Source organism: Bison bison, unplaced genomic scaffold (genome assembly GCF_000754665.1).
Source record: "Bison bison bison isolate TAMUID 2011002044 unplaced genomic scaffold, Bison_UMD1.0 scf7180017864030, whole genome shotgun sequence".
NCBI classification, from domain to species: Eukaryota; Metazoa; Chordata; class Mammalia; order Artiodactyla; family Bovidae; genus Bison; species Bison bison.
Window position 1 is genome coordinate 3,608,014 of NW_011494602.1, and position 22,127 is coordinate 3,630,140.

General features: G+C 40.9%; 1 protein-coding gene across 7 annotated transcripts in view; it reads right to left on the reverse strand.

Annotated features, from left to right (window-relative positions):
• The window catches only part of PLCB4 (phospholipase C, beta 4), a 488,269-nt gene that overhangs the window by 356,882 nt on the left and 109,260 nt on the right, over positions 1-22,127 (reverse strand). Inside the window, exon 1 of one of the 7 annotated variants that reach the window (XM_010834227.1) lies at positions 8,999-11,858. The exons of the other annotated variants lie outside the window; for them this stretch is intronic. The gene's annotated coding sequence lies outside the window, so the exon portion shown is untranslated. Of the gene's footprint in view, positions 1-8,998; positions 11,859-22,127 lie in introns of those variants that run through there. 7 annotated transcript variants of the gene reach the window in all.

Sequence of the window (22,127 nt, forward strand, 5' to 3'; positions counted from 1 at the left end):
GTTACTAAGTAGCTTCTGTATTTCGGACATTAATTTTGCCACTCTCTTATCAGTAAAAGTGGATATTATACTATGTTCTTGGTAATAAATGACACTGTCACAAGTTCAAAATGTACATCATTTTCTATTGTCAGATGAAAAAGACAGAGATAAGAGAATTGTGAGGGTAGGACTATAGGGTGAAGAGGAGTTACATGAAAAGGTTTAGAAATGGGGAAGAAAGATACAAATCACAGCAGACTCAAAAATTCTCCAGGGGAAAGAAGCAGTGTGTGAGAGATTAATAATCACAGGGCCAAAGAGGGAAGAAATGGCTTGATGAACTGGAAGTTTACTCTAGAGATAAGAAGAAAATAACAATGGGAAAAGGACTTGAAATATAAAATAATGCTGGGTAAAATAAAAACAAAACAAAAACAGAAAAAAAGCCAAGAGAAAAGGAAGACCTGTTTGTTTTTAAGTTATTAAATATGACATTTAAAAAACAAGATATACCAATAGACAGTGATTTCTGAAGAGAGGAAGGGAAAGGCCAGTTTTTAAAATATTGCCACCTTATTCGCTGGATAAATGTCCAGTTCCAGGTTACTAGAAATCAACTGTGGTTCCTCAGTACTTTAGAGGTCCCAGCTTGAAGCGGTGGGATATGTCCCTGGGGGGCGTGGTGGACAGGACAGTGTCCTCCCCCCGGAAGACGTGCACTCCTCATCCCTGCAGCCTGTGACCATGCTACCTCACATGGCCAGAGGGACACTGCAGATGTGAATAAATTAAAGATCTTAAGTTGGAGAGATGGGTGGGCCCCTGTAAGACAAGGTTCTTATAAAACAGAAGACAGGAGGCCGTGGTATCAAAGGAGGAGACATGCCAAGAGAACTAAAAACCAGAGTGATGTAGCCATAAGCCTCAGCACATGGGTGACCTCCAGGAATAGGACAATGAACAGACTCTCTCCTACAGTCTTCAGAAAAGCACAGCCTTGCACACCTATTTTAAACTCCCGATCTCCAGAGCTATGAGATGATAAACCTGCAGTGTTTTCAGCCACAAAGTCTGTGGCAATTTGTTGCAGCAGCAAGAGGAAACTAATCCAGGGATCCTGGGCATGCTGGGCAGAACTGGAGAGTGCTGGCCTCCTCTAACGCAGAGAACACAAGTCTGGGTTTTGCAAGATCTTCCAGATTGTTAGGAGATGCAGAAAATCTGTGTGCATCAAGTTCAGTTCAGTTCAGTTCACTCAGTCATGTCCGACTCTTTGCGACCCCATGAACTGCAGCACGTCAGGCCTCCCTATCCATCACCAACTCCGGGAGTTCACTCAGACTCATGTCCATCGAGTCGGTGATGCCATCCAGTTAGCGACTAGTAATACTGTGCAGGACACGGTACGACCACAGCACTGACTGTGGCTCCTTCTTTCCTTTATTGAACACGTCATCCATGTGATGCAGTTAGACTAAAAGCAGAATAGAAAAACAGAACAGGCTTTTCTGGCTCAATGCTCCCTCCACTCCAGACTACCGACCATATCCAAGCTTGCAGGGACAAAGAGCTCAGCTCACAAAGCTCTTACATTGCTGGCCAGAAGGCACTGAAGGCAGCATGAGGTCCATTTTCTGCCCCCGAATCACTCAGAAGCTGAACCTCACAGTGTTAGATTTTTCCTACATTCTAGACAACCACTGGGGCCAACATGCTTTATAGAATCATTCTGGAAGATGAAATTATTTTAGGAAAACTTTTTGTTCTCTGTGGATGAAAGGAATTACTGAAGTGTTAAATGTTAAGACTAACACTGAAACATGGCCAGATACATAAGAACACCTTTAAGAAGTGAAGGGGAAAGAAACATCAAAGTTCAAATTAATCTTGCCTAAAAGTAATTCTTCTGTAAATTCTACTCTTTGGGGCGAGTTGCTAGAAGAGGGGGGAATGAAGTTAGTCATGTTTACAGATGGAGAAGGCAATGGCACTCCACTCCAGGACTCTTGCCTAGAAAACCCCATAGGTGGAGGACCCTGGTAGGCTGCAGTCCATGGGGCCGCGCTGAGGCGGACCCGACTGAGCGGCTTCACTTTCACTTTTCACTTTCACGCATTGGAGAAGGAAATGGCAACCCACTCCAATGTTCTTGCCTGGAGAATCCCAGGGACGGCAGAGCCTGGTGGGCGGCCGTCTACGGGGTCGCTCAGAGTCAGACACTACTCAAGCAACTTAGCAGCAGCAGCATGTACAGAGACAAGTGGCCTCTTCATACTCAGGCAACCAGCCAACAATATTTATTGATTGAAGGCTCTTCAAAACACTAAGCAAGAAAAAACTAGGATCTGCAAAAGTATAAGATAGGGTTCTAACACATAAGAATTCTCACGAAGGAATTCTGTGAGATCCCTGGGAAGATGAGGCCAATATGGGAAATAATCAGAGTACAATAAGTCCCCTACATATGAACAAGTTCTGTTCCAAGGCCACCAAAGTCAGCCTAGGCACCCAACAATCAGCTATATGGTACTGTACTGTAACACATTTACAATACTTTTCACACACATAAAACATAAAAGACAGATACAAAAAATGAAGAAAATAGTTTTGATCTTACAATACAGTACTGTACCTTGAAAAGCATAGTACAAGTTGGCACATGAGGGCTGGCGGGGAGTGAACAGGCAAGCTACTGCCTGGAGGAGGGCGAGGAGGTAGAGACAGCAAAGCTGGAGGCCGGGCAGCAACAGAAGACAGAGGGTGAGCAGCGATCTCACTCACACCCGATACGGATGAAACCGCCTGCATCTCTGCAAGCTCTCAGCCTGAAGGTTTGTATGCAGGGGACTTACTACAAATAACGGTCTTTCTCTGCACTGAAGCTGATAAGTCAATGCAATATGGACGCATCGCATGTAAAGGATGGGTGGAGATCTGACTTTTGCAGGCAGGAAAGCTTCAGCATGGTTGGCTTTTATGCTAACCCTTCAAGGACAGACAGGATGTAGGGAAAGGGTAAGCTATACTGCTCGACAGAAACTGGCTTGATGACTTCTCTCCTGTGCTAGAATCTTGCATTTTTAATTGAAGCCGAAAATACAATAAAACCTGAATAAATGGTGGTCCTTTATTATAAGATGAAGTTGTACAACAAATGCAAATGCTGTGTAAGATACAGAAGAAGATCATTGTTATTTCTTTCTATTCTACTGGGCCTTGATATTGTAAGAGGAAGAAGCAGTGACCATTTCCCACGATACTCTGTTACATGATTGTACCAGAAAATGCAGGCGTATGTCTCCAATGCCCCCAATCACATAAGATAAAATACTGAATTAAGTAGAAGTCTGATACTGTTGTAACCAAGTAGAAAGTTACTGAGATTTACAACCTGAATTCATGTTTTGCTTAAAACATGGTTTTCCAAGTTATTTTATCAGAACTGACCTCAGCACATGTTTGCAAATATTACTCTGTCCTTTCATCTCAGAGAAAAGCAACTTTAAATAGCTTGGAAATGCAGGTATAGATGTTTTTTTGGCCTATAGGTAGTTAACTATTAGCTCTAATAAGATAGAGCCAGTGTTTGGTTAGAATTTTGAAGAGACAACTGTTGAAATATTTGATCAATTTGGTTCTAAGGATCACACACTGTGCTTTTAAACACTGCTGGGTTATTATTTTCCTGCATTCCTTTATGAGAGAGAAAACAAACTTTCTATCAAATGATGTAATTTTAAAAATCACTATACATTTCCACGTAGTATTCTAGAGAAAGACTGTAAAAGAAGCTTCTGAGCACCTACCATACTACTTCTCTAACCCTGAGATATAACTCTGGATTTTTCTTATTGACAATAGCGGAACAAGCCATGGTTTATAATTCAGGATTTCCTGGAAAAGCAAAATCCATCTGTATGTAACAGGTGGAGGAGCTGGGTGGGTTTTCAGAAGATGAGTCTCGTGTTCTATTAAAGCGTGTAAAATGACTGGCGAACATGAGCAAATCAAAAATAGGAGTTTTCTGACACTTCCAAAGAATTCACACTGAGCATTTTACAGCCCCCAATAACATTACATACTTGCTTTCTTTTTTAAACTACTTTTATTTGTTTGTGTATTTGGCCGTGCTGGGCCTCGGTGTGCGCAGGCTCTTCTCTCCCCGTGGAGAGTGCGAGCTCCTCTCCAGCTGCGGAGCTCAGCTTCTCACCGAGGCGGCTGCTCCCGTTGCAGACCTCGGGCTCTGGAGCATGGGCTCAGCGCATGTGGCGCTTGGGCTTAACCGCGCCGGGGCATGTGGGGTATTCCCGGAGCAGGGAGGGACTGAGCCTGTGTCTCCTGAGTCTCCTCCATTGGCAGGCAGATTGTTTACCACTGAGCCACCAGGGAAGCCCAAAGTTGACCATACTCTTTCCGCTCTGCTACTTTCTTGCTGGATATTTAAAAACTGCTTCTTTGTGACCAAAGACATTGCTGGACATTTTTACTTTTGGGCTACAGGTCTTTCTGAGAGCCTGGAGTTTCAAGCTAGCTGCTGTCTGATTAGTGGAGGTTTTACACAGCTGCGTATACTTGTCAGGACATGGTGAATCAGGTACCTGAGACCAAAGCTGACAAACTCCTGCATGCAGATATGGACTGTCTCAGGAACTATGTCACAGAACAGACTTTTATTCCTGAAGAAGCAGTGTGAGAAGCAGTGCACATTTCAGGCTCAGTCACGGGGTGAATTTTGTTGTTGCTATGTGCCGTGCTTAGTTGCTGTCTGTAGTGTCAGACTATTTGCTTAGGTGCTAAGTCGTGCCCAGCTCTTTTTGACCCTATGGACTGTAGCCCTCCAGGCTCTTCTGTCCATAGGATTTCCTAGGCAAGAATACTGGAGGGGGTTGCTATTTCCTTCGCCAGGCAATCTTCCCAACCCAGGAATCAAATCCGCATCTCCCGCATAACAAGTGGATTCTTTACCACGGAGCCACCAAGGAAGCCCTGTGGAGTGAATACATCCTCGAATAAAATCTTTACAGGAAACAGCTGGCCTGAAAACGGTGTTTTTGTGTTTTTTTTTTTTTCTCTATATCCAGAGAAACCAGGTGCATCAGTCCCAAGAACCTCTTAGAATACAGTTACTTCCAGGTGCCTGCGTCTCACCAGACACAAGAATCAACCAACTCACTGGCAAGTAATTTGTGCCAAAGAAAATCTGTGCCAGATATTCTAAGTTACTGTTTTTAAACTTTGATTTTTCAGGAATAAGAACACCATGAGTTACTCCAAATGAAACACAGAGTGAAGTAAGTCCGAAAGAGAAAAACAAATATTGCATATTAAAGCACATGGGTGGAATCTACAAAAAATGTACAGATGGACTACGTGCAGGACAAGAAGAGAGATGAGAACGCAGAGGACGGACATGTGCACACAGAAGGGGGCTGAACTGGGGGACTGGCATCGACATACAAACACCATCCTGTGTAAATGAGATAGACGGCTAGTGCAAACCTGCCGTACATACAGCACAGAGTTCAGCTCGTGCTCTGTGCTGAGCTGGATGGGGGAGATGGGAGGGGTCCCAGCAGGGCATCTGTACACATACAACGGCTTCACTTCATTGCACAGAAAAAAAGCAACGCAATGTGGTAAGCAACTACATCCCAATTAAAAAATATTAACTTATTAGAAAGTGGTGTACAATATGTAATGCTAAGTATGAAAATAACCTGCATCAAAATTTAGTTTCAAGAAATAAATTAACCACAAACCATCTATTCGTAATCAATGAGTTCTCATTTGAGAACATTCACAAAAGAATATACGAGACGACAAAGGACATGAGGAAACTTTCTCGGTGATGGTAATGTTTCAGATCTTGCCAAGGATCTACACTAGCACATCCATTTGTCCAAGCTCAACTCACATACAATTAGGTATGTGTATATTTCATGGTATGCAAATTTCATATGAAACACTATTGACAAACACTGAACTCTAGTTAATAATAAGAATGCCGAAATGTGCAAACTGATGCCTGAGGTTTATTTTGAAATGCATCATAAATAAGATTGTAAGAGATGGACAAAGGGATAGGTAGATACAGACAGATGTGATGAAGTAAAATGCTAATGGTATAATCTAGGCAGTGAAAATGCAACTGTTCTCTGTAAAACTTTCAAGTGTGAGATTCTCATTAAAAAGGGTTGGAGAAGAAAATATAATTGGGAATAAAATTACTGAAGCACTTAGAGCATCACAGCACTGCCCTGCTGCCCACTTCTTTCCCTTCAAGAGTTTACAGGATATCTAGGACCCTGATAGAATGCTGATGTTGAAAACTCAAAGCACAAGTCTAACAAGCTGAGACAAGCAAGGCTTCTTTTTTTTTTTTTTAAATCAACTGCCCAAGACTGGTTGATTACATTGGGAAAATGTGTGTTATATGAAGGAAAGACGTAGCTCCCCACAGATGATTTCTATATTTAAATTCACACGGAGCTGTAGTGGGGCACCTGCAAGCCAGGCTGGAGAGAGGATGCTGTTAGAAGACGCAGGAGCAAGATGCAAATCAAACCCAACACACGTGAAAAAAGGCTCCTAATGGGCAGATGGAGAGAGTGGATGAGAGATTTGTCCTGAGAGGCCACAGGCAGGACTGCCAACAGAAAGAGTCCTGCAAAAGGATCGCTGGGGAGGCTTGTGAGAAGTTACAAAGCCTCACATTTCCTCCCCAGAAACCATCACCTATCACATTACCTGTGAAGGGCCGCTGTCTACAGCCAGTCGGTTCACCTTGATCACATTCTCTGCCATTTACTTCACAAACTCATTGCTTAGCACAAACTAGAAAACATTCATTAAGTTAAAAATAACACTCTGGGAGGTGTTTGGCAGAGTGGTCCCAGAACCTGCAACATCAGCAGCCCTGGGGCTTGTTAGAAATGCAGGATCCCAGGCCGCAGCCTACACCTGCTGTGTTAGAATTTGCTGTTTAACCAAACCACAGATGATCTAGTGTGATCTTACGACGAGTCTGTAGCTGAGCCTTGGGGACCAAAGCCTTCCCAAGTAGCAGCTTTAACCTCAGACAGAGAAGACGGCTACAGGAAACCAGGTGAACAACGGGAAGGCTTGACCTCCTACCTCCTGGAAGCACATTTCCTTGACAGTCACTTCCTCCCTACAATGCTATGACCTTGCCCCCACCTAAGAACGGAAGCTCCCTGGACCCCTGCCACCTTGGAGAGTCCACCACGGTAAACACATTGCAACCTGCTGTGAGCACTTTGGAAAGTTTCATATTCTCCAGCGGATCTAGAAATACCCCACACATCTCTGGAGAGGGGATCACTTTGCACGTATTGATAACTGCTCTTTTCTCTTCAACGGGTACAATCAGAGGAATTCTCCAGCTATTGCCCCCCATTCAGTTGTAAGACATCTGGGAAAGTTATTTATTGATCTTAAAAACAGCCATAGAATGTTGTTTATTTATTCACATTATCATGTGTACATTTGTCTAGGATAAGTGTATTTTAAAGACCATGTTTTGTTTATTTCAGTCACTGTAACAGAAACTTATGCTCAAATATCCGTGGCTAGTCATGGTTGATACAAAACTAAAGGTTTAACATTTTCTCTTATAATAGCATTTCTTGAAAGACACTAAGCTGACAAAACAAAGTACACAAAGATTTTTCTAAAGCCACCTTAAGTCAACTACTCTGTACTCACTGAAGTTTCATACTTCAGCATCACTTCTTTGTCTATAAATATGTGTAAAACTTTGTGAAAAGTGGTTTTTAAAAATATGGTTACCAAACACAAAAAAACAACTTTTAAGTTACTGATTCCCACTTTTATTTCAGGAATTTTACATATTGTCCAATCAACTTTCCAAAACAATAAGTAAGTGCATTTCCAAGACAGTAAGTAAAAAGTATATTTTCATTCTCTCTTCCTATTTAGGAAGAGACTTTTAAAAATAATCATCTTGCCTGTCTTAAGACAGTTTTTTAAAAAGCGCAGTCAAGGACTTCCCTGGCGTCCAGCGGTTATGATGCTGCCCTTTCCCTGCAGGGGGCCCAGGTTTGATCTCGGGTCAGGGAACTGAGATCTCACATGCCACAGTGACACCAAAAAAGAAAAGTTGATATTGCACCAAAGCCAAAAATAAAAACTAGTATCACTTGCTTATAAAAAGAAAGTAATGATAAAAATAAAAATTTTTAAGAGGAGGCAATCAAAACATGACACTGAAATACGTCTCATACTTTTATTACTAATTATGAAAAACAAAAATGAATCTTTTTGTAATAATTCGTGCATAATGGAAAAATGTTTAACACTTTCTGTGCTATATTGCATCATGCTAAGGTAGTCATAGAAAACATTTTCAAGAGACTGGCTAATTTTTTTTTTTTTGGCTAGATTTTATTTTTCCAGTAGGTTTACATTCAAAGCAAAACTGGGCAGAAAGTACAGAGATTTCTCATATACCCCTATATAGCTGGTTACTGTTTTAAATATGCAAATGTTAAAAGATAGGCACACAAAAATCCTACCAGTCAATTGAATCATACCAATAAATGCCTTATTGAAAAATCTGAGTCCCAGTCAGGTTTAGAAGATTTATTTAAAAAAAAAAAAAAAAGGACATCAAAATAAATCTGTATCTAATTAAAGCCAGAATCGCCATAAAACGATAGTATCTGATATACTTTGTTGCCTCAATCTTGTCTTAGGCTTCTCCCTTATTAGAAAATCTAAGGAAAAAAATCAGTAATAAAATAATCTTCATGAAAAGTCTGAGTGATCTAAGAAATTTAAAAACGGAGAAGTATTTTCCAGCGTTTTTTTTTTTTTCCTGCCACTGCATAAACCTATACCTGCTTACCTTCAGGAACCACAAAAATAAAATTGTGCCAGCCCTACCTCAAGCTATAAAAAAAGAAACATCAAAATGACTCCCCTTTGTAAACCTTAACTTCCACCCATAAAGCCGTTTTTCAGTATGTTCTCTTACCTGAAGAGCAGTGAGCAGGCTGTAAACTTCACCCGGTCAGAAAGAGGATCTTGAGAGCACGCAGGCTGAGAACTGCAAGGATAAGCTCACTCTTTCCAGAAGGGAGACTCGGATGAGCAAGCCCCACACAGCCAGCACATGTAAGGACTCTCCCTGCAGCGTCCCAGCCCTCGGCCACAAAGCGAGACGCTGGACAAACCGTGCCCATAGCCACAACAAACATCCAGACACAGGGGCCGAGAAAGACTCTTTTCACTATTCCAAGCAGAAAGACAAACATAGCAAATGCTTTTGGCCGGCACCTTGCCAAGTATCTGCCCGTGAATGAGTGAGTGCCCCGCACACGAGAAGTGCCACTTGCCCAGAGGCTAGAGCTTCTTAGCAGGAACAGGAAAGTTTGAATCCTACACCAGAACTCATCCTTCCAATAAATCTTTGACTTCTCTAAAGTGAAGGCTATGAAAATTCAAGCTATAAACCTAAAGGAAAGCCCAACTGACTGTCCATTCAGGAACTGGGATAACTTGCGAGCTGCTAAAAGTCTTTGTTTCAACTCCCCCATCTGCCTGCCACCTTTTGCCTGTTTCCCTCTGTAACACCTTCAGGATTCAAGAAAGAAAGTAGATTTTTTAAACTCTTAAGTTACCAGTAGTGCTGATCGAAAGAAAAATAGGTAAGAACTAATAGATCGAGTGAGATCTGGAGATTATACTCCTTGCACAGATAGTAAAATGTGGATACTTTGGTCCTAGAAATATATTTTGAGAGGATTTTAATTCTCCATCAAATTAAGATACTAACACACACACACACACACACACACACAAGCACTAGTATGGCAATTTTTTAAAAAGGTTAGCTTTTCCCAAAATGTGCCAGAGAGTGTAAAATACTTCACAAAACAAGGTTTCAGGGTGAAATTTTAGGGTGGTCAATCTAGACTAATGTCAATAGAATCCTATACAGCAGAAACTTTAAAAAATGGTTTATGCACTACATCCCAATTATTTAACCATGGGACCCTTTATTTGTGGGGCATCCAAAGGGAATTATATTTTTTCAGACACACTTGGGAAGTGCTAATAATTTTAGATTCACTTGCCCGTTTTTATGCAACGTACCTGACACTGTGATGACTTTTCAAAGCACTTAGAAAAGCCCTTAGATTACAAAGCTTCCCATCTACCTCTAATTTGTACTAATTTCTACGAAATTCCAGTGTGATCAATTTCTAGATTACTCAATATTAATAAACAGTAAACATATTTTAAAAACATAAATATGAGAAATAGGCTATACATGTATTTCATGGGCGTCTCCTTCATTCCACCCATTATGCTTGGAAACAAGGGACACTCTCAAGCAGCTGGACCTTCTGCTGGAGCCCCTGCAGCTGCTCTGGTGGGTGTGTGGTTGCACCGGGTCACCCATCTGCCCTCCAGAGTTGAACATCAGACCTCAGAGATGAACATTCAGCCAACATATCCTACAGAGAGGGCACCCCAGCCAAGATACCAACACCGAGGCAGGAGTAGCCACCACCCAAACCCAACACCTACTGCATCCATATGTGTACATTTCAACCACTTTACAGGCAGACTCAAGGGGAGGAAACTGAGTCAGATCCCTCCAGCAAACCACATGTAGAACCAACTCCCCCGTCCAGCACCTCCTCTCCTCTCAAATCCCAAAGCCCTGCACACCCAGCAATCTTGACATCCTTCTGTTCTCATTTAGATGGAAAAGCAGGTTTTCAGGATAGATGGGCGGTTCACAGCTGCTCCACTGAAATAACTGAGTCACACTGACCCCTCACTCATCTGCCCTGACTACTCCAGAACCATTGCACACGAGTCGTTTTTCCAGCTCCTGTCCCCTTAAAGATCAACATCTTTCTAAAATGAGGTTTATTCCCCTTATCCTTCTAATAAGATATTTAACCTTTAATTTAAAAGCTATGTCTTTCATTCATGAATCCATATTCTACTGAATTATAAGCATAATATTCTCTCAACTATAATAGGTTGAGAAAATTATTTTAATTAAGGAATGATCCAGGAAGCATGGGATGGTATTTCAACACCCGTAAAATAGCAGTACAACTGCTTATTAAAAAAATCATGTCATAAGGCTATATTAGAAAAATACAAACTCCAGCCCCTCAGCAAAGATCATGATTAAGAGAAAGCTACATATCATGATATTTAAGTGCACATTCCTTCAGCCACTACTTCCTAAGGACTTGCTCTGCAGCAAAAGCAGGAAGTTAAACAGAGTCACTGTTTCCTACGAAGAACATGCATCTGTGTCCTGTTATAACAAATAGATGTAGACTGGGATGTCTTAAAAATTAATTGTGAAAGCAACACAAGTTTATTTTAAAAGTTCAGACCATAGAAGGTGTGAAATCGATAGCCAAAACTCATAAAAGTAAAACCCCCCTCTTCCATATTAATTACAGCCACTGCTGTTTCAGTTCACATTTACTTGTAATCACTTTGTTTTAAATGACTCATATTCTAAGCACAGTTTCCTTCTAATGAATGAGTTTATTCCATTTATGTTGTGGTTTCTAATAACCATGTGGTTCATCTTAATTCTATTATTCCATTTTGTTAGGCTTCCTGGTTTGACATTTTCTTTTGTTCTGGTTTTTGCGACATAATTATTTAAATATGAAATGGAAGTCAAACAATTATAATATGCAGACTGTAATGAAAATGTTATAAATCTTCTCACCACACACACGAATAGTAATGCTGTGGGGTAGAGGAAGGAGGAATAAATTCGGAGTTCAGGATTAACAGTGACATATTACTATATATAAACAACAAGGACATACGGTATAGCACAGGAAACAACACTCAATATTTTGTAATAACCCATAAAGGAAACATCTGTAGACTTCCCTTGTGGCTCAGAGGGTAAAGAATCTGCCTGCCAATGCAGGAGACACAAGTTCCATCGCTGAGTCAGGAAGATCCCCTGGAGAAGGAAATGGCAACCCACTCTAGTATTCTTGCCTGGGAAATCCCATGGATAGAGGAGCCTGGCAGGCTACAGTCTGTGGAGTCACAAAACAGTCAGACATGACTTAGTGACTAAAACAACGTGTGTGTGTGTGTGTGTGTGTGTGTGTATTTGACTCAATTGCTGTACACCTGAAACTAAGACAACACTGTAAATCAACTATATTTCAACTTTAAAAACAGTAACACTCTGAGGTGATGACTGTGCTGAGTACCCTGACTATAGCGATCATTTCACAATATACATGTATATTATACATCCTATTCATACACATTAAATTTATACAATGTTACATTTGAATGTCAATTACATTTCAATAAAGCTGGAAAAAACAAAAGGTACAGCAACTATTTAAAAAAGAACATATTATACATCTCAATAATGCAAAAATAATAAGTAATATAATCAAGAAGGCTGAAGGAAAAAATGGGAAGAATACAAATGTGCTATTTATTTAAATCTTCATATCTAGGAGCCAACAGGCCCTGCCTAAAGTTAATAAATCAATTAGAATAGAGCATAGAATTTTTTATATTATTATTCACATTTATAGTTATTACCACAAATGAGTAAAAAACAAAACATTAACCTAAATTATAGAAGGAAAAGGAAGAAGAAACATGAGGGTTATTAAATCATCAAGAAACAAAGGAAACATCAAACCAGGAACAAGGGCTGCCGCCCAGAGACCCACCTGTGCCTCCAACCTCTCTCTTCCATGTAAAGGCTTTGGTCTGGCAGAGCCTCTGCCTCCAGGGGTTTTAAGAGAGACATACTTTGACTTTCCCTGGATTTGCTCCAAATACCACCAAATTTGGTAGATATTCTTCAGTTTTTTGGATTATAGCCATTTCCAACTTTTAGCAAAGTTTTCCCCCACTTTTAGCATTTTTTTAATATCCAGAGTTTCAGGGAAGCGAATAGACACTTCTACTTAAAGTCCTTTCAAGAGAACCCCACCTCCCACCTTACGCTGATTATTTTTTATATGCTTCAATGCTCTCTCCACTGTGCACCTCTAACTGCCTCTTCCCTTCCAAATCTCTTAGTGCTCGTATCACTGATGTGCTGAGATGACTTGCACCTCCTACAGAAAAACACTGGGTGTGTCTCTGCCCATCTCCAGTCACAGTGGGAATATTCAGACCGCAGGGGCCAGTGGACAATACAAACCAAACTCCGTGCCCTCTCCCTTCTCAGAGCCAGTTCTGAAATACCAGCACCTCACAGGAAAGGTCTGTGAATTTACAAAACAGCTTTTTAGAAGGGTAAAGCAAAGATATAAAAATTTTTACTGAGAATAAGAAAAGGCTTATATTGTGGCTTTTTAAAAAAATTAGTTGGTTCTTGTTGTTTAGTTGCTAAGTCATGTCTTACTCTTTTGAGACCCCAAGGACTGAAAGCCTCCAGGCTCCTCTGTCCATGAGATTTTCCAGGCAAGAATACCAGAGCAGGTTGCCATTCCCTTCTCCAGAGGATCTTCCCAGTCCAAGGACGGAACCTGTGTCTCCTGCCTTGGCCGGTGGATTCTTAACCTCTGAGCCACCAGTAAAGTGAAAGTGAGAGTCACATCATGTCCAACTCTTTGAGATCCCATGGACTTCTCCAGGCTAGAACACTGGAGTGGGCAGCCTTTCCCTTCTCCAGGGGATCTTCCCAACCCAGGGATTGAACCCAAGTCTCCTGCATTTCAGGCAGATTCTTTACCATCTGAGCCACCAGGGAAGCCCCAGTTAGTACAGGCAGCTTCATATCGTTGACACTGCCATATAAGCAACCCCAGCAAGATACACCAGTGTTACTACAATATTAATACTAATACTACAGGATGAGTGAATATGAATAAAGGTTCTGTTTCCAAAGTAAATGCCATCCTTTCCAAAGCCCTTTAATATACTTCTACAGAATGTTTCCTCCTAGTAGCTCTAAATAATATGTTAAATCGACTTATGATTATCTAGAAATTTAAGAAAGGATTAGGATATTCATTTACTGCGACACGATAAGCAAGCATTCAGGTTCAGACAGATCTGCCTCCTCTGTTCTTCCTCTCCTGCAAATCCTCAAAACACACAAAAATTGTATTTTTTGCTTCCCTTTTATCCCCAAAGTCTACGGATCAAAACCAAAAGAAGAGTGCCCTTGGTCCTTCCAACCAAGTTTAAAGCCTGCAACCCAGTAAACCTATTGCAGTCAGCTCACCGCTTGCTCCAGGGAACAGAGAACAAATTAGCAGAGAACATTATTTTAAAGCATGGTAATGACATTCTAACAAACACTGCAAGTGTTTCAGCCCACACACATCATCCATCTAGGGAAACAAAAAGCAAACACACAAAAATTGACAAAAACAAAAAAAGGAATACACTGAGAAACAAACAACAAAAACCATCGCATGAACTTACATACTCTGCAGTGTTCCTCTAACTCTTCACACCACCCATGTTCAACATCTTTTATTATATCACTGATTATCCGTATTAAAAAGGCAATATGATCAGAATTACTGAATCACATGTTATTAATAACTATCAGTAAAAGGTAGAAAAGGTAGTTATCTATAAAGTTAGAATAGAATTCACAGAACAAAATGCCTCCTAGGTTCGTTTATTCTAAATACTTATTCTACTCCAAGGAAAAAACAGACAACTCATGGTTTAAGCAATATCAGATATCATTCAAAAGAGACTACCTTATTTTGTCTCACCATTTAGAATCAGTAAAGTGAAATACATGTCAGAGAACATTATTCATGAACTGGCAGTGCTCTGTGCTGTAATTCACTTTCTTATCATGACCAGTCAGACACCAGTGATCCAGTGTGTAGTTAAACTGGACAGCATGAAGCTGGGACCTGACGTACCTGGGTTGGCATCAGAGTTCCTTAATTTCGGGCGAGTTACTTAACCTCTCACATTCAGATTTCTCACATTTAATAGAGGATCAAAATCACCACAGCACAGGGTAAGTGAAATTTTTTAAAATAAGAAAATCTACATAAAACACTATATCATCTGGCATATAGTAAGTACTCAATAAACTGGGATGATAACTCATGATTGTCACAAACTAGTATTGTTTTCACATGATATGCCAGCCTCTCAAACATCTGCGTGGGAATCATCACAGTCATTTCCACAGAGCTTCTCAAGCTTTCATGTGTGCACAAGTCACCAAGGGAATTTTGCTGAAAAATGCAGACTGTGCTAGAGGTTGGCTGTGGAGCCTGAGATCTTGCATTTTAACAAGTTCACAATGATGCTGATGTGGCCAGGCCCGGGAGAAGGCTTTGAATGTGAAGGACCTGGACCACCCGGATATCCCCCATTACACACACACACACACACACACACACACACGTGGCTGAAAATCTAAACACTGAGTCTGCAATCCAACATTACCTTCCCTGTAAAAACAGAACTCTTCCTTTACAATTGGTAAATGCTGTGAATCACTTGAGATAATTGCTAAATACAGAATACAATCATAAGAAAGGCAAGGAATAGCTTCACCTGGGAAAAGAATTTGAATTTTTGAATCAGACAGGCTTGGGTTCAAACCTCAGCCCCATTATATGTTCTAGCTATTAACACATCTTTAGACTAATCACAGGCTTCCTAATAAACTTCAGATTCCTTTTGTGTCAAATGGGGATAACAGCATCTCTCGGAAAAATATAACACATCCAAAATAACAGCTGTCTCAAAACAGTTAATATTGATGCGTATGTCCCATGGCCTGGCACACAGTCGGCGCTAAGAACACGCGGGGTGCCTTCCACTCCAGCCGCGCCGATTCAGCTGCTCACCAATACAGCTCTGCCTTTCCTTCCGTTTCCCTCCCTCAGGCTCACACCCTCTCGGGCACGCTACCTGAAGACCTGCCTCCGATGAAATGCCTTCTCATGGTATTTCAAGCTGCCAGCACTAGTAATTTCCCAAGAGAAAGAACCTTATTTCCTAGTATGTTCTGTTAATCCTCGAGACCCACAGTCTAGAAGAAAACTATGTTTTCCACATGGCTTCTCTCTGTTCTAAATCCTGACAGGCTCTTTCTTCCTGGACAGACAGAAAGGAAAGGGACAGAAGTCATAATCTCTTTCTCTGTGTCCAAAAAGAGCTTGGAAATATCTCTTTCAATCAGAGAAACATATTGTGGGAAACCAACCACTCACTCCAAGATAACTCTGTTTTCTTTTTCAGTTCCCCAAACTGTAATTGATTCTATTTCTTCAGAAAGCTCTAAAACACACATAGTTCTGCTAGGGTTTCCTCTCACCAAGCAAAAATGATTTATGATGCCAAAAACATTAGTTGCCCAATATAACTCGGTTCCCTCATTGATCTGACACATTATTTAAATCCTGAGTGCCTGCCATGCACCCAGTACTATGTCAGATGCTGGGTGCCCACTGGTGAGTAAACAAACGTGGTCCATGCCCTTGAGACTCTAACTACCCTGACCTTCACTGATCTTATTTCTAAAACCAGGACACACTTTCAGAGCTAGTTCTGGTTTCTAAAACCTAGCCATAGACTGCATCTAAGTAAGAATGAAATAATGCCATTTGTCACAGCATGGATGCAACTGGAGAGTACCGTACTAAGAAAGTCAGAAAGAGACAAATAAATGCCACGTGATATTACTTATACGTAGAATTCAAAATAGGACACAAATGAACCTATCTATGAAAAACAAACAGATGCACAGAGATAGAGACCAGACTGGTGGTTGCCAAGGAAGAGGGCCTGGGGAGGGACAGAGTGGGAGGCCAGGGTTAGCAGATGGAAGCGTTGATATATAGAAGGGATGAACAGCAAGGGCCTACAGGACAGCACACAGAACTCTGTTCAGTTTCCTAAGAGAAATCATTTTACATATATAAAATGACTTTGCTGTATTATTAACACAGCAGAAATTAACACAACTATAAATCAATGATACCTAAATAAACGAACCCCAGCTGAACTGTTAGAATCCACCCCTGGCCACAGTTGACTGATCGGACAAAGCATACCACGTCACCTTCCATGAGCCTGCAGATGAAGAGGTCTGTGTTTTGCTACCGAACAGTGGCCCGTCCAGCCCACCATGCTGTCCCAACTGGACTGCAGTGCTTGCCCCTGGAGATACAGTCCCACAGCAGCTTCAGTGCAGACAGATGTTCCCCTGTTCTTCCCCAAGCTGCCTACCTCTGTTCTCAAACTCTGAGCAGCTAACTAGGCCTAACATCTATCAGAAGTTTTCCAAAGTTCACTGGCACACTGAACAGGAAATAGTTTACCAGCCACATAAGTTATATTCCACATCATGCTGCCTATTTGCAGCTATATAAATATTTAATATTTGTACTATTTTAGAATGGAAATAGGGATTCTGGGTAAGATGCAGCCAGTTTCATTCATCACCTTCCGCTAAAACTTTCGTCAAGTAGCATTCTCTCAGCCTGTGTAAAAGGGCACTGCTTATACATTCATCTTGATTAAGAATTCATATAATGTATAAAACATCCAAAAAGTGAAATCAGAACGTGTAGAAATTATGTGATCAGGGAATCAGTAAAAACTTCAGATGCAGATTAATTTATTGTTCACATTGATGAGTCTTAATGATGTCTATGAGCTGCTTTTAAGAGACCTGTGAATTAAAAGGAAGATCCCTCTTCATTACTTAAAAACACTTGGAGTTTCATCATTAAGGTTAAACTGGGAGATGAAAAGCCCCTTCTGCTTTTCTTACCATAATCAAAATATAACAACTCTAAATTAATGATGAAGAGCAATATATATATAGATAGATAGATATAAATAAGATAGATCTTTGTGAAAGAGGACTAAGACTCTAATGTTTCAAACCACTAGGTATGTGTCAAGGTTGAAGCAAGACTTAATGTAAGGCCATTTTCTAAGTAGTTTAGTTTAAAATTCAGGGGTAATTATACTTTCTTCAATACATAATAACTTTAGTAAAAAAAAAAAAAAAAAAAATACCCACAGTCCTTTCCACAAAGCAACCTAGAAGGATTTTCTAGGACCAGAAGAATTACTGACTGACTTTAGGGTTAATAATTCAGACAATAGCTTTCCCTGGACAGGCTGAACTGAAAGAGGCCTGAATTCATCTTGGTATCTTCCACTTCACTTTCCTTGATTCTGAAGGTACCACCACATCTTTATGTTTTAAACAAATGATTCCCATGGAATCAAGAAAGTAGGCTATCCATCTTGCTCACTACCACACACACGCACACACACACACACACACCCCTTAGGATGACATTAAAGACAGCCCTAACTTTGTCTTCAGATTCACTCTGATCTTGGCTCTCTCTCCTCTTTCTCTCTCAGGACAGTGAAGGCAGGTCTCTGACTCGAATTTCAGTAGGCACTGGCATCTACTTAGGATTGCATGACACTATTTAGTCTTCATTTTTTAATTTTTATTGGCTATCTCAACAATTTGTGGCACAAGATAGTTTTCCAAGGTAATGATCTAAGGTTGCCTTTTAAAATACATTTATGTTTGTGGTTAAACAAAAGTGAAAAATATGAAATAAAAATAGAAGAATAGAAGAATTGTAAAAAGAATGAAGGTAGTATCTGAATGACTGACACTTGGGAAACACTGTAGGGTACCGATTACAATGGTTTGGATTTGAATATTAGCTTTGCAACTCCCTTGGTGTGTGCTTTACGCAAGTTACTTAAGATCTCTGTGCCTTGGTTTCTTCATTTATAAAAATAGTAATAATGACAGTATCTATTTCAAGGGGCTATTGTGAGGATAAAGTGGTTATTATAGTAAAACACTAAAATAGTACACAGCATACAGCAAGAATTCCACATAAATTAGTTTTTACTAGTATTTTATAAATATATGTGGGTAAATATTTATTCAAACTCGATCCTCTGACCTGTGAATTACAAGATAAAGAGATTTCTTATGAGTTCTTATATAGGTGAAAAGAAAAGCTCCTTCTGTTTTTCTTTAATTAAAAATGCAGCCAATTAAGGAGTGTTTGAAACTCATGTGATCCTCTAGAAGCCAGAATGGAATGCAGTGTCCTGAATTCCATTATAGTTTCTTCTCCTCTCTGCTTAAAAAAATCCCAATATTTCAACCACAAAGAATTGAAAAGAAAAAAAGTCTGCCGCTCCTTATCCACATGACACCAACCAAAATGTAGTCACAAACAGACTCATGGTTCCTCCAACCAACATTTTAACATTCTGATTGTGCAACATCACAAGAATTGCTCTGTTTTCTTGAATACTGCTGCAGCAAAGGGCTTTTTGTTTAAGTTATAGCCAGTCTACATGAAATGAATAACTTTTTAAAAATCTGTTTGAATATTGCTATGATCTGAATGTCTGTGTCCCCTCAGTATTCACGAAACACCAAAGATGTTGATATTAGAAGGAAGGGTGATTGGGAGGTTCTTAGGTCGTGAGGATGGAGCACAGGATTATTCCTCTTATAAAAGAGGTTCCAGAGAGCTCACCAGCCCTTACTACCACACGATGATACAAGAAGAGGTCTGCACCCAGGAGAGGGCCCTCCCTCGAACATGCTGGCATTCTGATCTCAGACCTCCAGCTTCAGAAACTATGAGAAATAAATGTCTGTTGTTTATAAGTTTCCTAGTTCACAGGATATTGTTACAGCAGCCCAAAGGAACTAAGACAAATATATTAATAAAAGCAAAAGGGCATCACTTATCTGTCTTTTTCTTCATATGATTTTCTCTGACCTTGGCTTCCAGGGGAATTTCTCCCTTTGTTCAAACAGTTCAGTGTGACTCCCTTAAGTGAACCATAAAATGTAGTGCAAAAAATCACTCCCATTTAACACCCTATGCCTTCTTCACCCCACACCAGTTCAACAGGCATTTTGGACTAAAATGGGGAAGAACAGAGCACAGTACTATGATACCGGATTAGCGACCCACACAGCTCAACCGGGCTCCGAGTTCACTCTCTGTGTCTAATACGGCTTCTTGAACAATAAACTTGAGCTGTCCCATCTAATCTCACAACTTATCATCTCCACTAAAACCCAAGTAGTCTCAAAAACAGAAGAAAAACAGAAAAGGAACAACGCGGTAACTAATATGAAGGATGGTTAACAATGAAATTAATGCTGATTGCAGATGTAACCTTCAAGATGCGCAGAGCCCAGTAATACCTCAAAGAACAGAGAATACAACCTGATTGCTTCTGAATGTCAAACGTACCTGCAAGAAATAGCTATGTAAACCGTCAGGACAGGCTCTGTACTAAAAAGCCAAACTTCATTTTAAAAGTCTAAGTCATTGTTCCCATCCCTCTCAATTCTGTCAAAATAAGACCTTTATTTCTCTCATTTTTAAGTGACTCAGCTGGCTGGAGCGGTCTGCATCACCCTGACTTGTCATTGAACCTTTCTGGGCCCCGGTAGCACATCTGTGAATGGGTCATCACAGCACCTACCTCACAGGTTTGTGAAGAACTGCACCCAGCACAGGGTAAGTCTCATGTCAGCATTAGTTATTATGAGCAATGGTGGTGTGTTTTAAATGATTTCTTAAATACACTGAGATAGGATCGCCATGTGCCCATTTTATGGATGAGGAGACTGATCGTTCAGAGGGTTGCACATCACAGAATGTATCAGTCAAGAAATAGTATAAGGAGCTTCCACAGGGGCTCGGTGGTAAGGAACCTGCCTGCTAAGGCAGGAGACATGGGTTTGATCCCCAGTCTGGGAAGAGTCCACGTGCCAAAGGACAACAAAGCCCGTGTGCCACAACTACTGAACCAATTCTCCAGAGCTCAAGAGCTGCAACTACGGAAGCCTCCCAGCCTACAGCCCATGCGCCATGAGAGAGGCCACTGCAATGGGAAGCCCACGCTCCACAACGGGTAGTAGCCCTGCTCACCACAACCAGAGAAAAGCCTCCACGGCAACTAAGACCCAGCACAGCCAAACTAATAAGAAGAAAAATATTAAAAAATTGAAAGAAATAGCATCAGATCTTCCCCTCTGCAACACCTGAAACAAAACTGAAAATTAAACACAAAAGGACCCTTGGCAGAGCCCATGTACTCTAAAGTCTTACCCATCAACTGGTGGCTGAGCTTTGGGAATTCCAACACACTAAGGCAGGTACAGACAACTGATTTAATTCCATTACCATAGCTACCAAGAATTTCAGTGCATAGAAATTTTGACTGGAGGTGTTGGGTGGAAAGAGGGAAGGAGAAAAGTACAGACTAACAGTACAGGCTAAACTTCTCCTCCCTGAGAAACCAGTAGATTGATTGCTGAAATGGCCCCATTTCTCTCCTTCTTTAGCTCTCCATGCCCCTTGCAATGTGACCTGGAAGCTCCTTTCAACAAGAGATGGAGCTTGGATCTCCAGCTTAATCTGGGCCAATTTTGTGACTTGCTTTTGGCAGAAGTCAGGCTGTGTTAATTTGGAGCCTTGGCTTCAAGGGGCCTCATGCACTTCCATTCTTTCTCCTGAACCATCTGAGCTCAATGAGAAGCTTGGGACAGCTGCAGATGAAGAGACCGTGTGGAGGAAATCCCAGGGTACCAACTGACCAGCCAGCCCCCAGCTGCACCCTAACAAGGGACCACGTCCAGCCAAGATCAGTAGAGCCATATCACAACCAACCCCTGACCACAGATGTGCCCCTAGAGACCCCAGCCAAAGCCACAGGAACCACCCAGCCAATGCATTAATATGAGAAATAATAAAAGCATATTGTTTTAAAGTATTAAACTTTGACATGGGTTTTACAGGAATAGGCAACTGACACAGACACAGTCTGTTTCATTCCCTACTCCAGGCATGAAAGTTTCCCCTATAATGAGCACTCCAGGTAAACACTCGGCAAACTAGCTCCATAAGACAGTACACTTCCTTGAGGTGTTAGTATTACGTGGGGTATAGGAGTGGAGGAGGTGATCAAATAGATGTGGAAACGCTGTAACCCCTAGGCACAGTGCATGGCACACAACAGTTGATCAATATTTACTGAATGACATGAAGAAAGTGTACTTCTCAAATACTACTTCCTCCAGTAAAGGGTGCCAGAGTCAAGCACACTGCACA